The sequence below is a fragment of the Lygodium microphyllum genome, chromosome 8 (assembly GCF_053477565.2).
Source record: "Lygodium microphyllum isolate KBCC chromosome 8, Lygodium_microphyllum_v1.1.10, whole genome shotgun sequence".
Classification (NCBI taxonomy): Eukaryota; Viridiplantae; Streptophyta; class Polypodiopsida; order Schizaeales; family Lygodiaceae; genus Lygodium; species Lygodium microphyllum.
This window is the reverse complement of record NC_141142.1, coordinates 53568039-53581992: the sequence shown is the minus strand read 5'-3', so window position 1 is coordinate 53581992 and position 13954 is coordinate 53568039. Positions and strand designations below refer to the sequence as shown.

Here is a 13954-nt window from a genome sequence, read left to right as displayed (position 1 = left end):
CTTGCAGCAATCTGCCCTCAACTCCTCCAAACTTCATTCTCCCATCTGTCCCTTATGCCTATTACGTTTTTTTTAATGCTCTCTCTCTCTCTCTCTCTCTCTCTCTCTCTCTCTCTCTCCTAGGAATTTGTGCCACATGGCATACATGTAACAATTTTCCCGTTTAAACCTTTCGGTCTAAAATTCTCCATGATCAGTGTAAAATTTGACCTCGGCACAAACCAGAGAATTAATCCTCGTGTAAAAACGAAGACAATGACGCGAACAGATTCTTGGGTCCAAAAATAGTAACTCCCTAAATTTTAGAGATGGTGACTCCTGCATTCCTCAAGTTATTCTATGCAACTTTTATCATTGCGACCACATCAAAAGTATAATGTGGCTCAGTTACAGTGACTTTTATTCCGTGAGTATTCTCACATGTGCATCTTCTATCTTGGCCAGGCTCATTGTCCTGCACTATCTCCAGTGGCTAAGCACACAGTCCCAAACCACTGGCATTCTATTCTTCAATGCCCATTCAATATGAAACTGGTCCTAAGGCTCAGACAAACCATTAGTCCAATTTGTCCCAATGGCTATCTCTTCTGGCCATGCAAAGATCCCGCTTATTCCAAGAGAACTCTAGGGGTAAAAAGCAATAGCAACAAAAGAAAAGAAAAATAAAATGTTTATATAAGTAAATAAGAAAAGCAACTGTAAAAAGTATCACCACCCGGTGACCTCAACCTAGTTTTCTTGGTCTAATAAGAAGCAAAAACAAAAGACTATTGTTGCTTCCTCTACCAAAGCCAAGTACTGACTCTCTATGATGCTAGAACAGTGCTGGAGATGCATTTCCATATTCATCCTCCTTCAACAATAGATATTAATAGAATGCCATTGCCCTTGCTAGAAATCCCATCTTTTCCCACCCAATAAAGCATATGGCAATCTCCTCATCTATGTCGAGTCTTCTCCCCTCTCCTAACCCACCTACGGAGTCTTCGACTCTGAGGCTCCCTCCCAAGGGCTCGTTACTTTGCTGTAACTAGCAAACTATATGGGATTCGGGGATCCTTCCATCGGATACAATCTCAGAGCGCCCTAGAAGATCTACTAGGCTCGTGCCTACTACTTTATCTCCGTCTATCTTAACAACATATTACATAGCGTACACTCATCTTAAAAATTAGCAAGTTGCATTGAATCCCCAATGTCGAGAGGCCATAGGAAAGGACTTTAAGAGCATTAACTAGATTGAGACCTACACTTAGGTGGATTGTCAGGACCACAAGAAGGTCATCAAGACTAAATGGATCTTTAGAACTAGGTTAAAAGCTGATAGAACCTTTCATAAATTTAAGGCTTGGCTTGTGGTGCAAGGATTTCAACAAAAGCAACCGCAAAAACCTTCACAACTACAATGTACTTGCCGTTCTTCCATTTGTTAGTGACTTTGGCCTCCAATCATGATTGACCCAGTTATGAGATGTTCGTCAAAAGCACCTTTCTAAATGGTTATGTGAAGAATGAGGTCTATATGGAGCAACCTCCTAGCTTTTCCCGTCTTGACCATAGAGATAAGGCCTTTCAATTGCAAAAAGCCCTTTATGGGCTGAAGATAGCACGCATTCTTGGATTCAATAGAACGAATGACTTTTTTGGATCACACACATTTCATTTTACCCCTTATTAGCCAAATCTCTATATCAAAACTACTTCAAAGGGGGTCAGGTATATTTTCTTACATGTAGATGATATGTTGATCACACACTCTAATTCTACCACCATAGCAAATATCAAGGCACAACTTTGCTCCCTTTATTAGATGACCTATCTTGGCCACCTAACTGATTAGCCTCTTAAACAGCCCCGAAACACACTAAAAATGCTCTTTTAGAGTAAAACCCTAAAACGGGGAGTGGTTTGAGAGAGTTTAGTGGAAACCCTAAATAGGGGAGTGGTTCAAGAAAGTTTAGTGGAAACCCTAATTTTTGGGGCGCCCTTCCACATCTATAAATAGACAGGCTGCCCCCATTAAGCAATCATCCTTGTCTTGCAGGTTACACCAGCCCACATAGCCTCTGCTCCTGTTGGCGCCCAGTTTCCAGCCTGCAGCCCGCCTCCATCTACTATCCAGCCATCATCAACTGCAACCACATCATCTTCAGCCTGTCCATTGCTGTAGGCGACAGCTCTCAGCTGCTGGCGACTCCTCCAAACTGTCCCAGACTGCTGTTCAGCCTGCTGTCCATCATCTCCAGGGTCAGCCAGCCTGCGTTTTTAGCATTGCAGGCCCTGAGACTCTCAGACACTGTTTCAGCCTGTTGTTTACAACAGACTGTGCTTAGTTTCCAGCCCCCGATCGGTGGTACACTGCTGCGTTTACCAGTTTCCAGCCTCTAGACTGCTGCATTTTGGTGACCAGCCTGCATCCATTCACTATTCAGCACTCCTACACTCCGACTGGTGGTCACAGACTTGGGATCTGTCTTCGGTGGACGTCACACTCCGCCCTTGAGCACATTGTACACTCTTACATTCATTTACAGCATTCATCCACTTCAGAGTTGTGTTCTCTCTCTCCCTTCTTCTTTTTCTGTTTGAGTTTTGAGTTTTGTGTTTAGGATTCGAGTTTTGAGTTTTGCATTTAGGGTTTGAGTTTTGCCCTTTGTGTCTGTATCTATCTCTTTGTGTTTTTGTCGTGGTCATACACTCTGTGCGTCATCAGTGCAAACCCTAGCAGTCTTCTTAACATGGTATCAGAGCCGCTGCTCTCGTAAAGAGTATCCTACGGATATTGTTAAGAGCTAGTCTTTGTGCAAGGCACACAATACGACTCATAACCGAATCACAATGTCCTAGACACCTTCTCAAGTTCCTATAATGTCTTATCAGGCTTCTCCATCATTGAAGGCCCTGAGACGGTATTATGGACTCGGTGAGGAGAACGACACTCCACCTTCACCAGATTTCACTAACATGACAGAGGACTTTAACCAATACTATCTGTAAATGCCCCGAACAACGTAGTATGCTTAACGATTATGATATTCGCTTGTTTTCGAGATTTAGTATAAAAGAGAATGAACACTTAAAGCTGAAAATAAAAATTGCTCACAAAATTATAGCCATGAAAATGTAAAAGTAATGGAGAAAAGATTGAGGGTTGAAGATGGGCAACCCTCCCCTCCCCCCTCCCCGAAGGAATGTATTTCTGCTCAACCCAACTCCCTTAGGAAAGAGCTTAGTTACAATCAACCTGAGAGTGAGGAGAAGTAATTCTCACTCTCACAAGATCATGCAAAGATGTACAAACACACATGCATTATCTATTATGCAATGATAGAAATTGATTTCTTTACAGTATGAGAGAAGAAAGCAGGAAAATCAATCTTTCTTCATCGTTGATCAGCAGTACATGGATAGGGCTTGCTTCTTGTTGCTAAAATTGAAGAAGGAGCTCGAGAAGGAGATGCTGTAATGAATTTACAAGCTTGCTGTCCTGTAAAATAGCAGTGATAGAAGAGGGAATATGGAGGAATTTGATAATGGAGAAGTGGAGGATGATGATGGGGATGGATGTGGCCAGTTTTTGGCTATTTGTGGGTGCTGTACATGAGTTTACAACAAAGAAAAATGATGCTGAATGAAGAAAAACGAGCTCTTATTTATAGGAGAGGGAAGAGCTAGTACAAAAGGGAAAAGTGGAGTAGCACAACACAAGTGTCCAGCCACATGTCATGAGATGTGACAAGTGGTGGGACACTTGGAAACTTGTGTGACAAGTGTTCTGACACTTGTCTCTTCTCTATGGCCCTCCTTTTTGGGCTGAATACTGTCAAGAATAGAAACAACCAAATTTAATAAGCACAGTCAGAGTACAGAATTTACTATTTTTAGAATGGCATCCCTATTTTTTAGGACTAGCATTTTTAGGCTAATTCGAGGCTCCTAAAATTTAGGGACCCCCCCCCTCCAATATGGGTGTCATATAAAAGCTTTTTCCGTGTACATCGCAAAAACGGTATCAAAATCTTCATGTGACTTTCCTATGCAAAGAAATGTGCATTTCAAGCTTTCAGCCCACACATGCACATTGTACAAGCATTTCATGATCATACCATCTTGTTGATTGTAACTGTCTGTTCTAGTGGATCTAGCCCACACTTCAAGGCATCAATCCTTTCTGTGTGCGAGTCTAACCCTGATATGCGTGAGTTCTGGTCACAGGCGCCCAATCGAGCCATATAGGTGGAAGTGTAAACTATCTTTTCTCTAACCCGCCGTGTGGGTCCACCATAACCTGTGACCACTCATCAGTGGCCAGCTCCAATGCACTTTTCTTTATATCTAATTAGTGCAAAGAAAACAAATTTAATAAATCATTATATAGACAAATTAATGAAAAATGATACAAATTCTATTTCTATAGACTTGTGACACTATCACAACAAGTACGTTGATGTTTACATCCCTCCTACCAGTTTTACTACCACATTCGGACCGGTTGGTGAGGCTGGCCACCTCTCCGATCATGGAGAACATACGGCATTCGGAACGTCTGGCGATCCATCTTCATCATCTCTGCCAGGTCCAATGTCCGGTTTGTACAATTCTTTTGTGTTGCATGAATCAAAACCCTCGCCTGTTTCTTCTTTTGAGGTACAGGATCCGCATGGCTTTACATATGTGAACTTCAATAGAGGGGGCTCATGAAGCAGACGAAATTCAGGTACATCTATAGCTTCTGTTTCATTTGAGCATATTACACACACTTCTCACTTTCCTCCCATCCCACCCTCTTCTATATCACACCTTGATCATCGCTCATCATCTTTCCAAAATCTTGGATTATACTCCACATCTGCATCACACACCCTAGGGGTTGGATCTACCATCTCCGCTCCTAGCACCTTCTCCTTCACCCCATTCTCTACCTCTTTGCACCATGGTACTTTGTTTGGGGGAAATGCCATCCTTTAGCACAGTGAGTGCCTCTCACCTTTCAGCAAATGAGCACACCCATCACTCCTGGGTCGAGTGTGATGGGCATCCCCCTCACTATCCCCAGCTTCACATCTCCCATGACCACCCATACGCAAGGGTTTCCATCCTTAACTTATGGTGCGTCTTCACTCTCTCCTTGGGTTACACCTATGCAGGGATCCACATCTTCTGCTCCCCGTGTTCCCATCCCATCTCCTTGGGTTCCTCATGTGGCTACCATGCCCATGCCTAGTCAGCCCATCCCTACCTATGGATCCACCTTGCACACTATTCGCATGTCTGGTGGGCACTCTAGGGCCCATTCCCAAGTGTACTTCACTCCCCCATCCTACCCCCACCACACTTTTTCACACTATCCATCTCCTAGCACTGCCACTCCTGTTGCAACAGCCAGGAATGCCTTCACGGATAAGACACCTTTTAATGGGTCAAATTTCACTACTTGGTCGAATTTCATGCAAAAAGTGCTTGAGTATCAGGATCTTTGGAACCTCATCATTGGTCTAGAGCCTATGCCGGACCCTCGACTCTAGCTCACCCTGACTACATCCGTCAATGGAGAGTCCGCAATGCTACAGCCAATGTTGAGCTAATGCAGGGATTACTTCTTGAGGTTTCACTCTCAGTTGCAGCACTTCCCGCTCGCATCAGAGCGTTGGAGTCACCTTCTTGACTGCTATGCGGCTCGTGATCGTACTCGTCGCATCAATCTTGACTTTGAGATTCAATAGTTCTCTCTTAAGAAAGGGGATGATCTGAAAGTCAAGCTGGCTGACTATAGGCGGTTACTTGCCGAGTTCGCCACTACTGGCTCTCCAAAGTCAGATGACGATCAGGTTACATTCTTCTTGAATAAGTTGCCTGCAAAATACTTCAATTTCATTCAACACATCATCTCCCAACCTCAATTGCCAAACTTCTACGAGTTTGAGTGTCAATTCTTGCGTTACGCAAGGCTGCATGATCAAGTCCACAAGAAATCCTCATCACAACCTTATTCAGAGCAGAGGGGATTGGTTGCTTCTTCTTCAGGAGGAAAAACCACCAGTGGCAAGAACTCGCTAGATACGAAGGCAAGCCAATCAAAGGGTGACTCCTCTTCCTGCGATGGAACCAAAGAATCAAGACCTATCTGACAACAACTCCCTAAGAAAAACCGGTTTTGCACACACTGCCAGAGAGCAGGCCATGTGGACGAGGAGTGTCGCTCCAAGGCGCAAGATCTTCCACCTAAAAAGCCTCAGCAGACCGCTGCGACTCCACAGTCCAGTGCAGCTGTCAGATGGGAGAGGATCGAGGTGCAGCTGAAGTGCAGTAGACAGTGTGAGAGTGAGAGACAGAGTTGAGCACGACACCCAATGCAATAGAACTGAATAGAGTGTAAACTGAAAGTACAAATGATAACCCTTATACCTTACAGTTATAAGGGGCTGTTCACACCCGAACACAGTAAGTGCCCGTAAGTGTGCACCACAAGCACATACAAAATAGTACACATAATCTGGGGGAAAAAACCTCTCCTACCGAGAGTAAAAAGTGCCCCAGTGTCCTAGTGATCACCCGCACACTCCCATATGAGCGTAGGCGTAAGTAAGGCGTGTGAGATACCCAACAAACCCCCCTGGAGTGAAGAGTGATCAAGTGTACAAGGATCATCCGCCACCAAAGGGCGTCAAATTCAAAGCATCGCGAAATGCTTCAAATTTGTCTCGTGGAAGAGCTTTGATGAAGATGTCTGCCACATTGCTGGTGGTAGGACAGTAGACAAGGCTGATATCACCTGCATGTAGCCTCTCTCTGACAAAGTGGTAGTGAATCTCTATGTGTTTCGTGCGAGCATGAAACACAGGGTTCCGTGCCACTGCAATGGCACTCTGACTGTCAGTATATAAAGGAGTAGGCTCCGTAACAGATACATCCAAATCAGCAAGTAAGCGTCTAAGCCATACGCACTCAACTGCAGTAGTGAAGGCTGCCTTGTACTCAGCTTCACATGACGACGTGGCAACAGTGGATTGTTTCTTGCTAAGCCAAGAAATGCATGACGAGCCAAGAAAGAAACAATTGCCACTAGTGGAGTGACGAGTATCAAAATCACCAGCCCAATCAGAGTCACTGTAAGCATGTAACTGCAGTGGTCCCCCCTTGGCATAAAGCAATCCAAGAGCTCTAGTACCCTGCAAGTAACGAAACACACGCTTCACAGCTTGCCAATGCGACATACGAGGCTGATGCATGTACCTGCTCAAAACTGAAACGGCAAACTCTATGTCTGGCCGAGTGTGGCATAGATAGATGAGACATCCCACTGCTGGAGCATAAGTATGGATATCAAACAAATCACTGTCATCATGTAATGACAGTTTGAGCCCAGGTTCCATGGGTGTACAAACTGGCTTGCAATCCTGTAAGCCAAACTTCTCAAGAAGTTGCCCAATGTACCTTGACTGACATAATCCAATGCCTCTAGCATCATGTACAAACTGGATGCCCAAGTAATAGTGCAAAATACCCAAGTCAGACATGTCAAAAGTTTGCTGTAAATTATTTTTGAATGCTGAAATCTGATCAGCACGTGTTCCAGTGAGCAAAAGGTCGTCTACATATAGACACAAAATCAGCATGGATCCCCCCTCTTTATGTACATAAAGGGTAGACTCAGATGGGCTGTTTACAAACCCCTGACTAAGCAAGAAGGCATCTATCTTTGCGTACCAAGCTCGTGGAGCTTGTTTCAAACCATATAGAGCTTTTCTCAGCTTGCATACTAAATTTTCTGAGCCTTCAACTGCAAAACCAATGGGCTGCTGTACATACACTTCTTCCTGAAGTTCCCCATGTAAGAATGCAGTCTTTATATCCAGCTGATGCACTTGCCAACCAAAATGTGCAGCCAAGGCAATCATTGACCGAATGGTCGTCATACGGGAGGTAGGAGCAAAGGTCTCCTCATAGTCAATGCCCTTTTTCTGTGCGTAGCCTTTAGCTACCAGCCGTGCCTTGTACTTATCTATGCATCCATCTGCATTCCTTTTTAATTTGTAGACCCATTTCGTACCAATGGCACGCTTGCCAACTGGCAAAGACACCAAATCCCAAGTATGATTCTTATGAATAGAATCCAATTCAGCTTGCATGGCTGCCATCCAATGCACACTATGTCGTGCATCCTCAAAACATTCACGCTCCTCATTATCATGAGTACATGCTGCCATAACAAACTCCATGGAATGTGCTGAATCATGCAGTCGAGTTTGCCTTCGAGTACGACCAGCCAAGGGTGTTTCCAAATGACTATCTCTCATAGTCTGCGTGTACCATCTAGGCACCTGTCTTGCTTCCTGACTGTGTACAAGTTCCTGCTGAATTTCAGTTTCAGCAATGTGCTGATTTACTGCATGTTCCATAGGAGCAGCTGGCTGAACATTAGGTTCATTTGCTGAAGTACCAGCTGAATCACCAAACGTGATGGGCAGCAGCCCTTCAAAGACATCACGGGCAGCCTGATATGTATCAAAACCAGCCAAGGATAATTCTGATTTTTCATCAAATACAACATCCCTGCTGACAAAAACCTTCTTGGTCACGGGATCATAGAGTCTGTAGCCTTTGCTTTCGCTGCTATATCCCATAAAGATGCATTTTACAGCCTTGTTGTCCAACTTCTTTCGAAGTACCTGTGGAATATGGGCATATGCAAGACACCCAAAAGTACGGAAGTGGCCAACAGAAGGTTTGCGGCTGTGCCAAGCCTCAAAAGGTGTGACGGTTTTCAAGGCCTTGGTAGGGCATCTGTTCAAAATGTGGCAAGCGCACATGACGGCTTCCATCCAAAAACTATGAGGCAAACTCTTTGCCTTCAGCATACATCTGGCCATCTCCATGAGTGACCGATTTTTCCTCTCTGCTACCCCATTCTGCTGTGGAGTATATGCAGTAGTGTACTGATGGATAATGCCCTTCTGCTGCAAATAAGAATTCAGCATAGAGGACATGTATTCCCCCCCTCGGTCCGAACGGAGAGTCTTAATCTTGCAACCAGACTGAGTTTCCACAAGTGCACTGAAAGCCAAAAATGCATCATACACTTCTGACTTCTTTTTCAAGCAGTAGACCCAGCACAAACGTGTAAAGTCATCAATAAATGTTACAAAATAGTAACAACCACCCAATGACTGTGTCTGCATGGGCCCACAAACATCCGAATGCACAAGCTGCAATCTGGCTGTTGCTCTAAAAGCAACATCACGGGGAAAAGAGAAACGATGCATTTTCCCCAAAATGCAACCCTCGCATAAATGCTCAGGAGGTCTCTCCAAGAGAGGTAATTCATCCAACATCTGAGTACGCTGTAATAGCATCAAGCTGCCATAGTTTACATGCCCCAAACGAGCATGCCATAACTCTGCCTCTAACATAGCAGGAGTAAGAGTGGATGTCAAATATGCAGACTGATCTACCGAAAGAGCATCCAACTCATATAACCCATGACACAGAGAACCTGTCAAGACCAATGTCATGTGTTCCTTGTCACGGACCATGCAACGGTCATCATCAAAGGTGACCTGCAAACCACAACGTGCCATAGAAGAAATGGAAAGCAGATTCTTCTTAATGCCAGGCACATACAAAGCATCCTGTAGGCGGAGAATAGAGCCATCAATGGCTGTAAGCTGAATCTCCCCAATACCACGAACAGGGTATGATGCATTATTAGCACACTGAACAGACTTCCCAACGGGAGGTGCACCAAGAGAAGCAAACAAATCTCTACGAGATGTGATATGCCGTGAAGCACCACTGTCAAAGAACCAAGTGTCAGCATCTTCTGTAGAGCTAAATGCTCTATCAGCCCAAGAGACATCATAACTGCAAGTGTAAAAACAATAGTCCCTGTCTGCAACAAAGGACGCGGACTCACTAGCAGTGGAAGGAGCTGCAGAAACAGACATCCCTGACTCCTTCTTCTTCTCTTTGGCGATGCGCTTCCTGCCCTCAGTGATGTAGTGGCCAGGCTTCTTGCAGTAATGGCATTTTCCTTTCTTGGCTTGCGTGCCCCCCTGTTTTTGACTTGTCTGTGAAGTGTTACTACTACCAGAACTCTGCGAAGCATTTTTCCCTTGGCTGTTTTTACCCTTCTGCCTTGACATAAAAGCCTGCTCAGAGGCTATACCATCCACACCACTGTTCCGTCTAGTTTGTTCCTCCTCTAGAAGCAAACTGACAAGCTGAATGAAAGTGATGGGCTCTTTCGAAATCCTCATAGTCAGGTTCAAGGCAGTATGAAAAGCCAAGTAAGAGGAAGGCAGTGAATTCAATGTCGTAGAAATCAGCTGCGCATCTGAGTAGTATTCATCCACATTCATGAGTTGCTCCCGCAAGTCCTGAATTTTGTTGAGATGATCCTGCATAGAATCACCCTCATTCATCTTTAGAGTCTCTAGCTCTTTCTTCAAGAAAGAGATGCGAGTCTCATTCTTTCCTGCAAACATCTGCTCCAATATCAACCAAGCTTCTTGTGAAGAAGCTGCTGAACGAATATGAGGAATGATAGAACGCTGAACTGCCAATGCAATCAGCGACATAGCCTGTGCATCCCGTGTATCCCAAGTTTTCTGAGCTGCAGTTCTTGGGGGAAGTGGCTGAGCGGGCTGAGGTGGAGGGGGCTGAGGTTGCCCTCTTGCACGTCCTCCTGGAGGAGGAGTAGCGGGAGCCACAACTCCCGGTCGTGCTTCCTCTCCACTGACATAATCCCACAAATTTTTGGCCACTAATACATTCTTCATCATGAAAGACCAAAGGGAATAATTGTTCCCATCCAATCGGTCTTCCTTGGACACATAGGTGAATACATCTCCTCCTTGATTTGCCATTATTTCCCAAAAGGCAATTGAGCAATGTCAATGCAGTACGGGCTGGAAATCTGCAAATTTCCAGAAATTGCAGCAAACACAAGTCTGCAATTAATGTGCAAAGGGTACTCTGTCACAAAAACTGTCACTGATGCACGCTTTCCAAGGTGCAATTAGTGCTCAGCAGCACTAAAACATCAAAAGCCCCAAAATTTTCTGCCCAAAATTTCTGTCACAAATGTCTGTTACAAAAGCCCCAAAATGTGCATTCAATGTGTCACAGACAGACACAGCACGTTTCCCAATGTGCAAACAGTGCAGTGCAACACTGTTATGAATAAATCCCCAAAATTTTGCCAAAATCTCTGTCAAAAACAGTCGGTCTGTGACTGTATCAGCAGTTTAAATGCATTTGTCCTCCAAATACACAAAAGCCCCAAAATTTTCTGACCATTCAGTCAGAAATTTGCATGAAATTTACTTTTCCAGTAAATCTGTGCCAACTGCGTGTGAACCGCCGCTTCCAGAATTTTATTCTGGGCTGAAATAATAAAATTTTTGAAAATTTTACCTGGTCGTGTGGCAGAGTACTGACGTGGAGCAGGTCGTCTGACGGGCGGGCGGACTGGCTGACGTGGAGCTCTACAACGGCGGTAGGCAGATTGGCGGGCTGCGCGAATCTGAAGCGGGCAGGCAGGTCGCGAGCAGGCGTTGACTCCGCCTGCACGAAACAGGGCCCTGGCGAAGTGGAGCTGCTCGCGAGCTGACGAGCGACTGCTGACGGGCAGCTGCTGACGTGGACGACAGTAGTGAGAAGCCTGCGCTGACAAACGTCAGCACCTGCAGCTGACACGACACGCCTGCTGGTGGCGCTCTGGGACAGGGCAGTGTTGCGTGTTGATTGTGAGCTGCGCGCAGGGTAGTACTGGGCAGGTCTAGAGCTGGCGACTCGGGGGCAAGACTGACGGGGACTCCTGGCTGCTGACTGAGGACAGCTCTGATACCAAATGTCAGATGGGAGAGGATCGAGGTGCAGCTGAAGTGCAGTAGACAGTGTGAGAGTGAGAGACAGAGTTGAGCACAACACCCAATGCAATAGTACTGAATAGAGTGTAAACTGAAAGTACAAATGATAACCCTTATACCTTAGAGTTATAAGGGGCTGTTCACACCCGAACACAGTAAGTGCCCGTAAGTGTGCACCACAAGCACATACAAAATAGTACACATAATCTGGGGGAAAAAACCTCTCCTACCGAGAGTAAAAAGTGCCCCAGTGTCCTAGTGATCACCCGCACACTCCCATATGAGCGTAGGCGTAAGTAAGGCGTGTGAGATACCCAACAGCAGCTACACCTTCCGCTCCTGCTTCATCTGCTCCTTCAGCACCCGTTATTGCTGCTGCACATGTGGCTCCAGTACAACCTCAACATCCCATCTCTTTCACTACCCCTGAGGGACTGATTGATTGGTCTACAGGTTCCGATCCCATTGCACTTCATGCATCCATCTCACCTTCCTCCCCAACCTCGCCAGGCGTTCCCTTGGCAGAGCCCTGCTACTAGACGTACGTGATCGTGGCCACCTTCTTAGACTAGTATGTCTCTAGGTCCTTTCGAAATACCCTAGGTCAATCTAGCATTCATTTTTCGCACTCTTACAGTCGGGTCCATACGATTTTTGTCTCTACATTTTAAGTCTTCCGCTGCATTTACTCACACACACAATCCCATTTGTATCTTTGCACTTGTTCCTTCAGTTAGCTTTTTATTTTTGTTTTGTTTTGTTTTTGGACCATCTTACTACCGACCTCTGTGATTGCAGACTTTGATCTCCTTTGCAGGTTTTGTTTTCAGTGTAGGGCTAACATGCAGGTTTGCCCAATCCTACTTGGGCTGGAGACTTGGGATGCGCACCGTTCCTTCATGGTTCATCATCCTTGGAGTTTTTCTCTTCTACCAGCATGGAGGTTTCTCCTCCCGAGACGGATCATACAGCATCTCTCTTGATGCTATCATGGCGGTGACTTCTAGTTAGCTCTTCCAGCTGCAATGCTTCCTCCTCCTCTTCATTCCTTATGGTACTAGACACCATACGAAGACCGACATCAGGCTCCTCTTCCTTCTTCGGCATCTACATCCAGGTTGAGAGGAGATTCCTACCCTTCTTGGTATTCTACAAGCTTCAACACTGTCTTCGACATCGGCTTCTTCTCCCAGTTATACTTTACCCTTTGCATTGCATGATTTCATCATCTTTGTACTAGGACGCTTGGGCAAGTGAACAATTTCCCCAAGGGACACTGTCCAAGTGGCACCTGCTGCATGAGCATTCTTCAGCATGTCGCATACTTTGCATCTCATTGTGTAGAGCACCACTTGAGCAGATCCTAAGATGTTTCCACCGGCGGCTGTTGTTACCACACCACCATCCTTCTTCATCACATGGATACCTCAAACCCTACTTTTCCTCGACATCGACACTCTGAGTGGATGGGTTAGCTTGTATTGTTTTGTGATGTGTTGGGTATACCCTCCCTACTCCCGTCTTCTAGGTCACTATTACTCAATCGGCCACATCCCATAAAATTTACCACACTTATTCACCAAAAAAAAAAAACACACAAAAGTTCCATGTAGTTCCATCCGCCTTTGTAGGGCTTGGTAGGCCATTGGGCAGCCGACGTCTACCCTTTGTCCGATGCCCTATCCTCTCTGGGGTGACTACTTGGATTCCCTTGGTAAGATAACCATCACCTCTGTAGTCTCGGTAGGCCACTGGGCAGCCGACGTGCACCCTTTGTCCGATGCCTTGGCTGCTTTGGGGTGGGACGCCTTGGGGTACATTAACATCACAATGGCTGGCCTAACCTTTCGGCTCAGTTTTGGGCCTGAGAGGGGGTGTTGAGCTAAAATATGCATTACTTGCTCATTAGCCTCTTAAACAGCACCAAAACCCACTAAAAATGCTCTTTTAGAGTAAAACCCTAAAACGGAGGGCGGTTTGAGAGAGTTCTGTGAAAACCCTAAAATGGGGAGCGGTTCGAGAAAGTTTAGTGAAAACCCTAATTTTTGGGGCACCCTTCCACATCTATAAATAGACAGGCTGCT

The 13954-nt window shown here is 45.4% G+C and overlaps 1 protein-coding gene across 5 annotated transcripts in view; it reads right to left on the bottom strand.

The window, feature by feature from the left end:
- LOC148032288 (pleckstrin homology (PH) domain-containing protein) overlaps positions 1-13954 on the bottom strand; it is a 242042-nt gene that overhangs the window by 116594 nt on the left and 111494 nt on the right. The gene's annotated exons all lie outside the window — the stretch shown is intronic.